Here is a 14,531-nt window from a genome sequence, read left to right on the forward strand (position 1 = left end):
GTTCGAGCCCTCCCAGGAGTGGTGTGTTGCTTTTTTTTCTTTGGGCTGATAGCTTTGAAGGTATTTTCTCATGGTGGTGAGAGTGGAGCAGGACTGTCTCCGTGGCGCAATTGGCTAGCGCGATTGGCTGTTAACCGAGAGGTTCGAGGTACGAGCCCACCCGGTGGTGGTGCGGCGCTTTTTTTTTGGGCTGATAGCTTTGAAGAAATGTTCTGATGGTGGTGAGAGTGGAGCACGACTGTCTCCGTGGCGCAATTGGCTAGCGCGGTCGGCTGTTAACCGTTAGGTTGCAGGTTCGAGCCCTCCCGGGAGTGGTGTGTTGCTTTTTTTATTTTGGGCTGATAGCTTTGAAAATATGCTTTGATGGTGGGGAGTGTGAAGCAGGACTGTCTCCGTGACGCAATTGGCTAGCGCGATCGGCTGTTAACCGAAAGGTTGGAGGTACGAGCCCACCCGGTGGAGGTGCGGCGCTTTTTTTTCTTTGGCCTGATAGCTTTGAAGATATGTCCTGACGGTGGTGAGAGTGGAGCACGACTGTCTCCACGGCGCAAGTGGCTATGCGATCGGCTGTTAACTGAAAGGTTGGAGGTTCCAGCCCTCCCGGCAGTGGTGTGTTGCTTTTTTTTGGGCTGATAGCTTAGAAGATATGTTCTGATGGTGGTGAGAGTGGAGCACGACTGTCTCCGTGGCGCAATTTGCTATCGCAATCGGCTGTTAACCGAAAGGTTGGCGATACGAGCCCACACGGTGGTGGTGCGGCACTTTTTTTTGGGCTGATAGCTTTGAAGATATGTTTTGATGGTGGTGAGAGTGGAGCACGACTGTCTCCGTGGCGCAATAGACTAGCGCGATCGGCTGTTAAAACCGAAAGGTTGGAGGTACGAGCCCTCCCGGGAGTGGTGTGTTGCTTTTTATTCTTTTGGCTGATAGCTTTGAAGATATGTTCTGATGGTGGTGAGTGTGAAGCAGGATTGTCTCCGTGACGCAATTGGCTAGCGCGATCGGCTGTTAACCGAAAGGTTGGAGGTACGAGCCCACACGGTGGTGGTGCGGCGCTTTTTTTTCTTTGGCCTGATAGCTTTGAGGATATGTCCTGATGGTGGTGAGAGTGGAGCACGACTGTCTCCGTGGCGCAATTGGCTAGCGCGATCGGCTGTTAACCGAGAGGTTGGAGGTTCCAGCCCTCCCGGGAGTTGTGTGCTGCTTTTTTTGGGCTGATAGCTTAGAAGATATGTTCTGATGGTGGTGAGAGTGGAGCACGACTGTATCCGTGGCGCAATTTGCTATCGCGATCGGCTGTTAACCGAAAGGTTAGAGGTACGAGCCCACACGGTGGTGGTGCGGCACTTTTTTTTTCTTTGGGCTGATAGCTCTGAAGAAATGTTCTGACGGTGGTGAGAGTGGAGCACAACTGTCTCCGTGGCGCAATTGGCTATGCGAAAGGCTGTTAACCGGAAGGTTGGAGGTTCGAGCCCTCCCGGGAGTGGTGTGTTGCTTTTTTTTTCTTTGTGCTGATAGCTTTGAAGGTATTTTCTCAAGGTGGTGAGAGTGGAGCACGACTGTCTCTGTGGCGCAATAGACTAGCGCGATCGGCTGTTAACCGAAAGGTTGGAGGTACGAGCCCTCCCGGGAGTGGTGTGTTGCTTTTTATTTTTTGGGCTGATAGCTTTGAAGATATGTTCTGATGGTGGTGAGAGTGGAGCACGACTGTCTCCGTGGCGCAATTGGCTAGCGCGATCGGCTGTTAACCGAAAGGTTGGAGGTTCGAGCCCTCCCGGGAGTGGTGTGTTGCTTTTTTTATTTTGGGCTGATAGGTTTGAAAATATATTCTGATGGTGGTGAGTGTGGAGCAGGACTGTCTCCGTGGCGCAATTGGCTAGCGCGATCGGCTGTTAACCGAAAGGTTGGAGGTACGAGCCTACCCGGTGGAGGTGTGGCGCTTTTTTTTCTTTGGGCTGATAGCTTTGAAGATATGTTCTGATGGTGGTGAGAGTGGAGCACGACTGTCTCCTTGGCGCAATTGGCTAGCGCGATCGGCTGTTAACCGAGAGGTTGGAGGTTGGAGCCCACCCGGTGGTGGTGCGGCGATTTTTTTCCTTTTGGCTGATAGCTCTGAAGAAATGTTCTGACGGTGGTGAGAGTGGAGCACGATTGTCTCCATGGCGCAATTGGCTATGCGATCGGCTGTTAACTGAAAGGTTGGAGGTTACAGTCCTCCCGGGAGTGGTGTATTGCTTTTTTTTCTTTGGGCTGATAGCTTTGAAGATATGTTCTCACGGTGGTGAGAGTGGAGCAGGACTGTCTCCATGGCGCAATTGGCTAGCGCGATTGGCTGTTAACCGAGAGGTTGGAGGTACGAGCCCACCCGGTGGTGGTGCGGCGCTTTTTTTTTCTTCTGGCTGATAGCTTTGAAGAAATGTTCTGATGGTGGTGAGAGTGGAGCACGGCTGTCTCCGTGGGGCAATTGGCTAGCGCGATCGGCTGTTAACCGAGAGGTTAGAGGTTCCAGCCCTCCCGGGAGTGGTGTGTTGCTTTTTTGGGCTGATAGCTTAGAAGATATGTTCTGATTGTGGTGAGAGTGGAGCACGACTGTCTCCGTGGCGCAATTTCCTATCGCGATCGGCTGTTAACTGAAAGGTTGGAGGTACGAGCCCACACGGTGGTGGTGCGGCACTTTTTTTTCTTTGGGCTGATAGCTCTGAAGAAATGTTCTGACGGTGGTGAGAATGGAGCACGACTGTCTCCGTGGCGCAATTGGCTATGCGAAAGGCTGTTAACCGGAAGGTTGGAGGTTCGAGCCCTCCCGAGAGTGGTGTGTTGCTTTTTTTTCTTTGGCCTGATAGCTTTGAAGATATGTCCTGACGGTGGTGAGAGTGGAGCACGACTGTCTCCATGGCGCAAGTGGCTATGCGATCGGCTGTTAACTGAAAGGTTGGAGGTTCCAGCCCTCCCGGGAGTGGTGTGTTGCTTTTTATGGGCTGATAGCTTAGAAGATATGTTCTGATGGTGGTGAGAGTGGAGCACGACTGTCTCCGTGGCGCAATTTGCTATCGCAATCGGCTGTTAACCGAAAGGTTGGCGGTACGAGCCCACACGGTGTTGGTGCGGCACTTTTTTTCTTTGGGCTGATAGCTTTGAAGATATGTTTTGATGGTGGTGAGAGTGGAGCACGACTGTCTCCGGGGCGCAATAGACTAGCGCGATCGGCTGTTAACCGAAAGGTTGGAGGTACGAGCCCTCCCGGGAGTGGTGTGTTGCTTTTTATTCTTTGGGCTGATAGCTTTGAAGATATGTACTGATGGTGGTGAGAGTGGAGCACGACTGTCTCCGTGGCGCAATTGGCTAGCGCGATCGGCTGTCAACCGAAAGGTTAGAGGTACGAGCCCACCCGGTGGTGGTGCGGCGCTTTTTTTCTTTGGGCTGATAGCTCTGAAGAAATGTTCTGACAGTGGTGTGAGTGGAGCACGACTGTCTCCGTGGCGCAATTGGCTAGCGCGATCGGCTGTTAACCGAAAGGTTGGAGGTTCGAGCCCTCCCGGGAGTGGTGTGTTGCTTTTTTCATTTTGGGCTGATAGCTTTGAAAATATATTCTGATGGTGGTGAGTGTGGAGCAGGACTGTCTCCGTGGCGCAATTGGCTAGCGCGATCGGCTGTTAACGAGTTACGAGCCTACCAGGTGGAGGTGCTGCGCTTTTTTTTCTTTGGGCTGATAGCTTTGAAGATATGTTCTGATGGTGGTGAGAGTGGAGCACGACTGTCTCCTTGGCGCAATTGGCTAGCGCGATCGGCTGTTAACCGAGAGGTTGGAGGTTGGAGCCCACCCGGTGGTGGTGCGGCGATTTTTTTCCTTTTGGCTGATAGCTCTGAAGAAATGTTCTGACGGTGGTGAGAGTGGAGCACGATTGTCTGCATGGCGCAATTGGCTATGCGATCGGCTGTTAACTGAAAGGTTGGAGGTTACAGTCCTCCCGGGAGTGGTGTATTGCTTTTTTTTCTTTGGGCTGATAGCTTTGAAGATATGTTCTGATGGTGGTGAGAGTGGAGCACGACCTTCTCCGTGGCGCAATTGGCTAGCGCGATCAGCTGTTAACCGAAAGTTTGGAGGTACGAGCCCACCCGGTGGTGGTGTGGCGCTTTTTTTTCTTTGGGCTGATAGCTCTGAAGAAATGTTCTGACGGTGGTGAGAGTGGAGCACGACTGTCTTCGTGGCACAATTGGCTATGGGATCGGCTGTTAACTGAAAGGTTGGAGGTTGGAGCCTTCCCGGGAGTGGTGTGTTGCTTTTTTTTATTTTGGGCTGATAGCTTTGAAAATATGTTTTGATGGTGGTGAGTGTGGAGCAGGACTGTCTCCGTGACGCATTTGGCTAGCGCGATCGGCTGTTAACCGAAAGGTTGGAGGTACGAGCCCACCCGGTGGAGGTGCGGCGCTTTTTTTTCTTTGGACTGATAGCTTTGAAGATATGTCCTGATGGTGGTGAGAGTGGAGCACGACTGTGTCCGTGGCGCAATTTGCTATCGCGATCGGCTGTTAACCGAAAGGTTGGAGGTACGAGCCCACACGGTGGTGGTGCGGCACTTTTTTTTTCTTTGGGCTGATAGCTCTGAAGAAATGTTCTGACGGTGGTGAGAGTGGAGCACGACTGTCTCCGTGGCGCAATTGGCTATGCGAAAGGCTGTTAACCGGAAGGTTGGAGGTTCGAGCCCTCCCGGGAGTGGTGTGTTGCTTTTTTTTCTTTGGGCTGATAGCTTTGAAGGTATTTTCTCATGGTGGTGAGAGTGGAGCAGGACTGTCTCCGTGGCGCAATTGACTAGCGCGATTGGCTGTTAACCGAGAGGTTCGAGGTACGAGCCCACCCGGTGGTGGTGCGGCGCTTTTTTTTTTCGCTGATAGCTTTGAAGAAATGTTCTGATGGTGGTGAGAGTGGAGCACGACTGTCTCCGTGGCGCAATTGGCTAGCGCGGTCGGCTGTTAACCGACAGGTTGCAGGTTCGAGCCCTCCCGGGAGTGGTGTGTTGCTTTTTTTATTTTGGGCTGATAGCTTTGAAAATATGCTTTGATGGTGGTGAGTGTGAAGCAGGACTGTCTCCGTGACGCAATTGGCTAGCGCGATCGGCTGTTAACCGAAAGGTTGGAGGTACGAGCCCACCCGGTGGAGGTGCGACACTTTTTTTTCTTTGGCCTGATAGCTTTGAAGATATGTCCTGACGGTGGTGAGAGTGGAGCACGACTGTCTCCATGGCGCAAGTGGCTATGCGATCGGCTGTTAACTGAAAGGTTGGAGGTTCCAGCCCTCCCGGGAGTGGTGTGTTGCTTTTTTTTGGGCTGATAGCTTAGAAGATATGTTCTGATGGTGGTGAGAGTGGAGCACGACTGTCTCCGTGGCGCAATTTGCTATCGCAATCGGCTGTTAACCGAAAGGTTGGCGGTACGAGCCCACACGGTGTTGGTGCGGCACTTTTTTTCTTTGGGCTGATAGCTTTGAAGATATGTTTTGATGGTGGTGAGAGTGGAGCACGACTGTCTCCGGGGCGCAATAGACTAGCGCGATCGGCTGTTAACCGAAAGGTTGGAGGTACGAGCCCTCCCGGGAGTGGTGTGTTGCTTTTTTTCTTTGGGCTGATAGCTCTGAAGAAATGTTCTGACAGTGGTGTGAGTGGAGCACGACTGTCTCCGTGGCGCAATTGGCTAGCGCGATCGGCTGTTAACCGAAAGGTTGGAGGTTCGAGCCCTCCCGGGAGTGGTGTGTTGCTTTTTTCATTTTGGGCTGATAGCTTTGAAAATATATTCTGATGGTGGTGAGTGTGGAGCAGGACTGTCTCCGTGGCGCAATTGGCTAGCGCGATCGGCTGTTAACGAGTTACGAGCCTACCCGGTGGAGGTGCTGCGCTTTTTTTTCTTTGGGCTGATAGCTTTGAAGATATGTTCTGATGGTGGTGAGAGTGGAGCACGACTGTCTCCTTGGCGCAATTGGCTAGCGCGATCGGCTGTTAACCGAGAGGTTGGAGGTTGGAGCCCACCCGGTGGTGGTGCGGCGATTTTTTTCCTTTTGGCTGATAGCTCTGAAGAAATGTTCTGACGGTGGTGAGAGTGGAGCACGATTGTCTGCATGGCGCAATTGGCTATGCGATCGGCTGTTAACTGAAAGGTTGGAGGTTACAGTCCTCCCGGGAGTGGTGTATTGCTTTTTTTTCTTTGGGCTGATAGCTTTGAAGATATGTTCTGATGGTGGTGAGAGTGGAGCACGACCTTCTCCGTGGCGCAATTGGCTCGCGCGATCAGCTGTTAACCGAAAGTTTGGAGGTACGAGCCCACCCGGTGGTGGTGTGGCGCTTTTTTTTCTTTGGGCTGATAGCTCTGAAGAAATGTTCTGACGGTGGTGAGAGTGGAGCACGACTGTCTTCGTGGCACAATTGGCTATGGGATCGGCTGTTAACTGAAAGGTTGGAGGTTGGAGCCTTCCCGGGAGAAGTGTGTTGCTTTTTTTTATTTTGGGCTGATAGCTTTGAAAATATGTTTTGATGGTGGTGAGTGTGGAGCAGGACTGTCTCCGTGACGCATTTGGCTAGCGCGATCGGCTGTTAACCGAGCGGTTGGAGGTTCGAGCCCACCCGGTGGTGATGCGGCGATTTTTTCCCTTTCGGCTGATAGCTCTGAAAAAATGCTTTGACGGTGGTGAGAGTGGAGGACGACTGTCTCCATGGCGCAAGTGGCTACGCGATCGGCTGTTAACTGAAAGGTTGGAGGTTCCAGCCCTCCCGGGAGTGGTGTGTTGCTTTTTTATCTTTGGGCTGATAGCTTTGAAGATATGTTCTGATGGTGGTGAGAGTGGAGCAGGACTGTCTCCGTGGCGCAATTGGCTAGCGCGATTGGCTGTTAACCGAAAGGTTGGAGGTACGAGTCCACCTGGTGAGGGTGCGGCGCTTTTTTTTCTTTGGGCTGATCGCTTTGAAGATATGTTCTGACGGTGGTGAGAGTAGAGCACGACTGTCTCCGTGGCGCAATAGGCTAGCGCGATCGGCTCTTTACCGAAAGGTTGGAGGTACGAGCCCTCCAAGGAGTGGTGTGTTGCTTTTTATTCTTTGGGCTGATAGCTTTGAATATATGTTCTGATGGTGGTGAGAGTGGAGCACGACTGTCTCCGTGGCGCAATCGGCTAGCGCGATCGGCTGTTAACCGAAAGGTTAGAGGTACGAGCCCACCCGGTGGTGGTGCGGCGCTTTTTTTGGGCTGATAGCTCTGAAGAAATGTTCTGACAGTGGTGTGAGTGGAGCACGACTGTCTCCGTGGTGCAATTGGCTAGCGCGATCGGCTGTTAACCGAAAGGTTGGAGGTTCGAGCCTACCCGGTAGAGGCGCGGCGCTTTTTTTTTCTTTGGGCTGATAGCTTTGAAGTTATGTTCTGATGGTGGTGAGAGTGGAGCACGACTGTCTCCTTGGCGCAAGTGGCTAGCGCGATCGGCTGTTAACCGAGAGGTTGGAGGTTGGAGCCCACCCGGTGGTGGTGCGGCGATTTTTTTCCTTTTGGCTGATAGCTCTGAAGAAATGTTCTGACGGTGATGAGAGTGGAGCACGATTGTCTCCATGGCGCAATTGGCTATGCGATCGGCTGTTAACTGAAAGGTTGGAGGTTCCAGTCCTCCCGGGAGTGGTGTATTGCTTTTTTTTCTTTGGGCTGATAGCTTTGAAGATATGTTCTGATGGTGGTGAGAGTGGAGCACGACTGTCTTCATGGCGCTATTGGCTAGCGCGATCGGCTGTTAACCGAAAGTTTGGTGGTACGAGCCCACCCGGTGCTGGTGTGGCGCTTTTTTTTCTTTGGGCTGATAGCTCTGAAGAAATGTTCTGACGGTGGTGAGAGTGGAGCACGACTGTCTTCGTGGCGCAATTGGCTATGCGATCGGCTGTTAAGTGAAAGGTTGGAGGTTGGAGCCCTCCCGGGAGTGGTGTGTTGCTTTTTTTTCTTTGGGCTGATAGCTTTGAAGATATGTTATCACGGTTGTGAGAGTGGAGCACGACTGTCTCCGTGGCGCAATTGGCTAGCGCGGTCGGCTGTTAACCAACAGGTTGCAGGTTCGAGCCCTCCCGGGAGTGGTGTGTTCCTTTTTTTATTTTGGGCTGATAGCTTTGAAAATATGCTTTGATGGTGGTGAGTGTGAAGCAGGACTGTCTCCGTGACGCAATTGGCTAGCGCGATCGGCTGTTAACCGAAAGGTTGGCGGTACGAGCCCACCCGGTGGAGGTGCGACGCTTTTTTTTCTTTGGCCTGATAGCTTTGAAGAAATGTCCTGACGGTGGTGAGAGTGGAGCACGACTGTCTCCATGGCGCAAGTGGCTATGCGAACGGCTGTTAACTGAAAGGTTGGAGGTTCCAGCCCTCCCGGGAGTGGTGTGTTGCTTTTTTTTGGGCTGATATGTTCTGATGGTGGTGAGAGTGGAGCACGACTGTCTCCGTGGCGCAATTTGCTATCGCAATCGGCTGTTAACCGAAAGGTTGGCGGTACGAGCCCACACGGTGTTGGTGCGGCACTTTTTTTCTTTGGGCTGATAGCTTTGAAGATATGTTTTGATGGTGGTGAGAGTGGAGCACGACTGTCTCCGGGGCGCAATAGACTAGCGCGATCGGCTGTTAACCGAAAGGTTGGAGGTACGAGCCCTCCCGGGAGTGGTGTGTTGCTTTTTATTCTTTGGGCTGATAGCTTTGAAGATATGTTCTGATGGTGGTGAGAGTGGAGCACGACTGTCTCCGTGGCGCAATTGGCTAGCGCGATCGGCTGTCAACCGAAAGGTTAGAGGTACGAGCGCACCCGGTGGTGGTGCGGCGCTTTTTTTCTTTGGGCTGATAGCTCTGAAGAAATGTTCTGACAGTGGTGTGAGTGGAGCACGACTGTCTCCGTGGCGCAATTGGCTATGCGAAAGGCTGTTAACCGGAAGGTTGGAGGTTCGAGCCCTCCCGGGAGTGGTGTGTTGCTTTTTTTTCTTTGGGCTGATAGCTTTGAAGGTATTTTCTCATGGTGGTGAGAGTGGAGCAGGACTGTCTCCGTGGCGCAATTGGCTAGCGCGATTGACTGTTAACCGAGAGGTTCGAGGTACGAGCCCACCCGGTGGTGGTGCGGCACTTTTTTTTGGGCTGATAGCTTTGAAGATATGTTTTGATGGTGGTGAGAGTGGAGCACGACTGTCTCCGTGGCGCAATAGACTAGCGCGATTGGCTGTTAAAACCGAAAGGTTGGAGGTACGAGCCCTCCCGGGAGTGGTGTGTTGCTTTTTATCCTTTTGGCTGATAGCTTTGAAGATATGTTCTGATGGTGGTGAGAGTGGAGCACGACTGTCTCCGTGGCGCAATTGGCTAGCGCAATCGGCTGTCAACCGAAAGGTTAGAGGTACGAGCCCACCCGGTGGTTGTCGGCGCTTTTTTTCTTTGGGCTGATAGCTCTGAAGAAATGTTCTGACAGTGGTGTGAGTGAAGCACGACTGTCTCCGTGGCGCAATTGGCTAGCGCGATCGGCTGTTAACCGAAAGGTTGGAGGTTTGAGCCCTCCCGGGAGTGGTGTGTTGCTTTTTTTATTTTGGGCTGATAGCTTTGAAAATATATTCTGATGGTGGTGAGTGTGAAGCAGGATTGTCTCCGTGACGCAATTGGCTAGCGCGATCGGCTGTTAACCGAAAGGTTGGAGGTACGAGCCCACACGGTGGTGGTGCGGCGCTTTTTTTTCTTTGGCCTGATAGCTTTGAGGATATGTCCTGATGGTGGTGAGAGTGGAGCACGACTTTCTCCGTGGCGCAATTGGCTAGCGCGATCGGCTGTTAACCGAGAGGTTGGAGGTTCCAGCCCTCCCGGGAGTTGTGTGTTGCTTTTTTTGGGCTGATAGCTTAGAAGATATGTTCTGAAGGTGGTGAGAGTGGAGCACGACTGTATCCGTGGCGCAATTTGCTATCGCGATCGGCTGTTAACCGAAAGGTTGGAGGTACGAGCCCACACGGTGGTGGTGCGGCACTTTTTTTTCTTTGGGCTGATAGCTCTGAAGAAATGTTCTGACGGTGGTGAGAGTGGAGCACGACTGTCTCCGTGGCGCAATTGGCTATGCGAAAGGCTGTTAACCGGAAGGTTGGAGGTTCGAGCCCTCCCGGGAGTGGTGTGTTGCTTTTTTTTCTTTGTGCTGATAGCTTTGAAGGTATTTTCTCATGGTGGTGAGAGTGGAGCACGACTGTCTCTGTGGCGCAATAGACTAGCGCGATCGGCTGTTAACCGAAAGGTTGGAGGTACGAGCCCTCCCGGGAGTGGTGTGTTGCTTTTTATTTTTTGAGCTGATAGCTTTGAAGATATGTTCTGATGGTGGTGAGAGTGGAGCACGACTGTATCCGTGGCGCAATTTGCTATCGCGATCGGCTGTTAACCGAAAGGTTGGAGGTACGAGCCCACACGGTGGTGGTGCGGCACTTTTTTTTTCTTTGGGCTGATAGCTCTGAAGAAATGTTCTGACGGTGGTGAGAGTGGAGCACGACTGTCTCCGTGGCGCAATTGGCTATGCGAAAGGCTGTTAACCGGAAGGTTGGAGGTTCGAGCCCTCCCAGGAGTGGTGTGTTGCTTTTTTTTCTTTGGGCTGATAGCTTTGAAGGTATTTTCTCATGGTGGTGAGAGTGGAGCAGGACTGTCTCCGTGGCGCAATTGGCTAGCGCGATTGGCTGTTAACCGAGAGGTTCGAGGTACGAGCCCACCCGGTGGTGGTGCGGCGCTTTTTTTTGGGCTGATAGCTTTGAAGAAATGTTCTGATGGTGGTGAGAGTGGAGCACGACTGTCTCCGTGGCGCAATTGGCTAGCGCGGTCGGCTGTTAACCGTTAGGTTGCAGGTTCGAGCCCTCCCGGGAGTGGTGTGTTGCTTTTTTTATTTTGGGCTGATAGCTTTGAAAATATGCTTTGATGGTGGGGAGTGTGAAGCAGGACTGTCTCCGTGACGCAATTGGCTAGCGCGATCGGCTGTTAACCGAAAGGTTGGAGGTACGAGCCCACCCGGTGGAGGTGCGGCGCTTTTTTTTCTTTGGCCTGATAGCTTTGAAGATATGTCCTGACGGTGGTGAGAGTGGAGCACGACTGTCTCCACGGCGCAAGTGGCTATGCGATCGGCTGTTAACTGAAAGGTTGGAGGTTCCAGCCCTCCCGGCAGTGGTGTGTTGCTTTTTTTTGGGCTGATAGCTTAGAAGATATGTTCTGATGGTGGTGAGAGTGGAGCACGACTGTCTCCGTGGCGCAATTTGCTATCGCAATCGGCTGTTAACCGAAAGGTTGGCGATACGAGCCCACACGGTGGTGGTGCGGCACTTTTTTTTGGGCTGATAGCTTTGAAGATATGTTTTGATGGTGGTGAGAGTGGAGCACGACTGTCTCCGTGGCGCAATAGACTAGCGCGATCGGCTGTTAAAACCGAAAGGTTGGAGGTACGAGCCCTCCCGGGAGTGGTGTGTTGCTTTTTATTCTTTTGGCTGATAGCTTTGAAGATATGTTCTGATGGTGGTGAGTGTGAAGCAGGATTGTCTCCGTGACGCAATTGGCTAGCGCGATCGGCTGTTAACCGAAAGGTTGGAGGTACGAGCCCACACGGTGGTGGTGCGGCGCTTTTTTTTCTTTGGCCTGATAGCTTTGAGGATATGTCCTGATGGTGGTGAGAGTGGAGCACGACTGTCTCCGTGGCGCAATTGGCTAGCGCGATCGGCTGTTAACCGAGAGGTTGGAGGTTCCAGCCCTCCCGGGAGTTGTGTGCTGCTTTTTTTGGGCTGATAGCTTAGAAGATATGTTCTGATGGTGGTGAGAGTGGAGCACGACTGTATCCGTGGCGCAATTTGCTATCGCGATCGGCTGTTAACCGAAAGGTTAGAGGTACGAGCCCACACGGTGGTGGTGCGGCACTTTTTTTTTCTTTGGGCTGATAGCTCTGAAGAAATGTTCTGACGGTGGTGAGAGTGGAGCACAACTGTCTCCGTGGCGCAATTGGCTATGCGAAAGGCTGTTAACCGGAAGGTTGGAGGTTCGAGCCCTCCCGGGAGTGGTGTGTTGCTTTTTTTTTCTTTGTGCTGATAGCTTTGAAGGTATTTTCTCAAGGTGGTGAGAGTGGAGCACGACTGTCTCTGTGGCGCAATAGACTAGCGCGATCGGCTGTTAACCGAAAGGTTGGAGGTACGAGCCCTCCCGGGAGTGCTGTGTTGCTTTTTATTTTTTGGGCTGATAGCTTTGAAGATATGTTCTGATGGTGGTGAGAGTGGAGCACGACTGTCTCCGTGGCGCAATTGGCTAGCGCGATCGGCTGTCAACCGAAAGGTTAGAGGTACGAGCCCACCCGGTGGTGGTGCGGCGCTTTTTTTCTTTGGGTTGATAGCTCTGAAGAAATGTTCTGACAGTGGTGTGAGTGGAGCACGACCTTCTCCGTGGCGCAATTGGCTAGCGCGATCGGCTGTTAACCGAAAGGTTGGAGGTTCGAGCCCTCCCGGGAGTGGTGTGTTGCTTTTTTTATTTTGGGCTGATAGGTTTGAAAATATATTCTGATGGTGGTGAGTGTGGAGCAGGACTGTCTCCGTGGCGCAATTGGCTAGCGCGATCGGCTGTTAACCGAAAGGTTGGAGGTACGAGCCTACCCGGTGGAGGTGTGGCGCTTTTTTTTTCTTTGGGCTGATAGCTCTGAAGAAATGTTCTGACGGTGGTGAGAGTGGAGCACGACTGTATCCGTGGCGCAATTGGCTATGCGAAATGCTGTTAACCGGAAGGTTGGAGGTTCGAGCCCTCCCGGGAGTGGTGTGTTGCTTTTTTTTGGGCTGATAGCTTTGAAGATATGTTCTGATGGTGGTGAGAGTGGAGCAGGACTGTCTCCGTGGCGCAATTGGCTAGCGCGATCGGCTGTTAACCGAAAGGTTGGAGGTACGAATCCACCCGGAGGTGGTGCGGCGCTTTTTTTGGGCTGATAGCTTTGAAGAAATGTTCTGATGGTGGAGAGAGTGGAATAACGACTGTCTCCGTGGCGCAATTGGCTAGCGCAGTCGGCTGTTAACCGACAGGTCGGAGGTTCGAGCCCTCCCGGGAGTGGTGTGTTGCTTTCTTTATTTTGGGCTGATAGCTTTGAAAATATGCTTTGATGGTGGTGAGTGTGAAGCAGGACTGTCTCCGTGACGCAATTGGCTAGCGCGATCGGCTGTTAACCGAAAGGTTGGAGGTACGAGCCCACCCGGTGGAGGTGCGACGCTTTTTTTTCTTTGGCCTGATAGCTTTGAAGATATGTCCTGACGGTGGTGAGAGTGGAGCACGACTGTCTCCATGGCGCAAGTGGCTATGCGATCGGCTGTTAACTGAAAGGTTGGAGGTTCCAGCCCTCCCGGGAGTGGTGTGTTGCTTTTTTTTGGGCTGATAGCTTAGAAGATATGTTCTGATGATGGTGAGAGTGGAGCACGACTGTCTCCGTGGTGCAATTTGCTATCGCAATCGGCTGTTAACCGAAAGGTTGGCGGTACGAGCCCACACTGTGGTGGTGCGGCACTTTTTTTCTTTGGGCTGATAGCTTTGAAGATATGTTTTGATGGTGGTGAGAGTGGAGCACGACTGTCTCCGTGGCGCAATAGACTAGCGCGATCGGCTGTTAACCGAAAGGTTGGAGGTACGAGCCCTCCCGGGAGTGGTGTGTTGCTTTTTATTCTTTGGGCTGATAGCTTTGAAGATATGTTCTGATGGTGGTGAGAGTGGAGCACGACTGTCTCCGTGGCGCAATTGGCTAGCGCGATCGGCTGTCAACCGAAAGGTTAGAGGTACGAGCCCACCCGGTGGTGGTGCGGCGCTTTTTTTCTTTGGGTTGATAGCTCTGAAGAAATGTTCTGACAGTGGTGTGAGTGGATCACGACTGTCTCCGTGGCGCAATTGGCTAGCGCGATCGGCTGTTAACCGAGAGGTTCGAGGTACGAGCCCACCCGGTGGTGGTGCGGCGCTTTTTTTTCTTTGGGCTGATAGCTTTGAAGAAATGTTCTGATGGTGGTGAGAGTGGAGCACGACTGTCTCCGTGGCGCATTTGGCTAGCGCGGTCGGCTGTTAACTGACAGGTTGGAGGTTCGAGCCCTCCCGGGAGTGGTGTGTTGCTTTTTTTATTTTGGGCTGATAGCTTTGAAAATATCTTTGATGGTGGTGAGTGTGAAGCAGGACTGTCTCCGTGACGCAATTGGCTAGCGCGATCGGCTGTTAACCGAAAGGTTGGAGGTACGAGCCCTCCCGGGAGTGGTGTGTTTCGTTTTTTTCTTTGGGCTGATAGCTTTGAAGGTAGGTTCTGATGGTGGTGAGAGTGAAGTAGGACTGTCTGCGTGGCGCAATTGGCTAGCGCGATTGGCTGTCAACCGAAAGGTTGGAGGTTCGACCCCACGCGGTGGTGGTGCGGTGCTTTTTTTCTTTTGGCTGATAGCTTTGAAGATATGTTTTGATGGTGGTGAGAGTGGAGCACGACTGTCTCCGTGGCGCAATAGACTAGCGCGATCGGCTGTTAACCGAAAGGTTGGAGGTTCGAGCCC

General features: G+C 52.4%; 1 non-coding gene across 1 annotated transcript; it reads left to right on the top strand.

Annotated features, from left to right (window-relative positions):
- The first annotated feature begins 12,994 nt into the window (after positions 1 to 12,994).
- Positions 12,995 to 13,071, top strand: TRNAN-GUU (transfer RNA asparagine (anticodon GUU)). Its single transcript has one exon. It is a non-coding gene; the product is annotated as a tRNA-Asn (tRNA).
- The last annotated feature ends 1,460 nt before the right edge of the window (positions 13,072 to 14,531 follow it).

This window comes from Rhipicephalus microplus, unplaced genomic scaffold (assembly GCF_043290135.1).
Source record: "Rhipicephalus microplus isolate Deutch F79 unplaced genomic scaffold, USDA_Rmic scaffold_13, whole genome shotgun sequence".
NCBI classification, from domain to species: domain Eukaryota; kingdom Metazoa; phylum Arthropoda; class Arachnida; order Ixodida; family Ixodidae; genus Rhipicephalus; species Rhipicephalus microplus.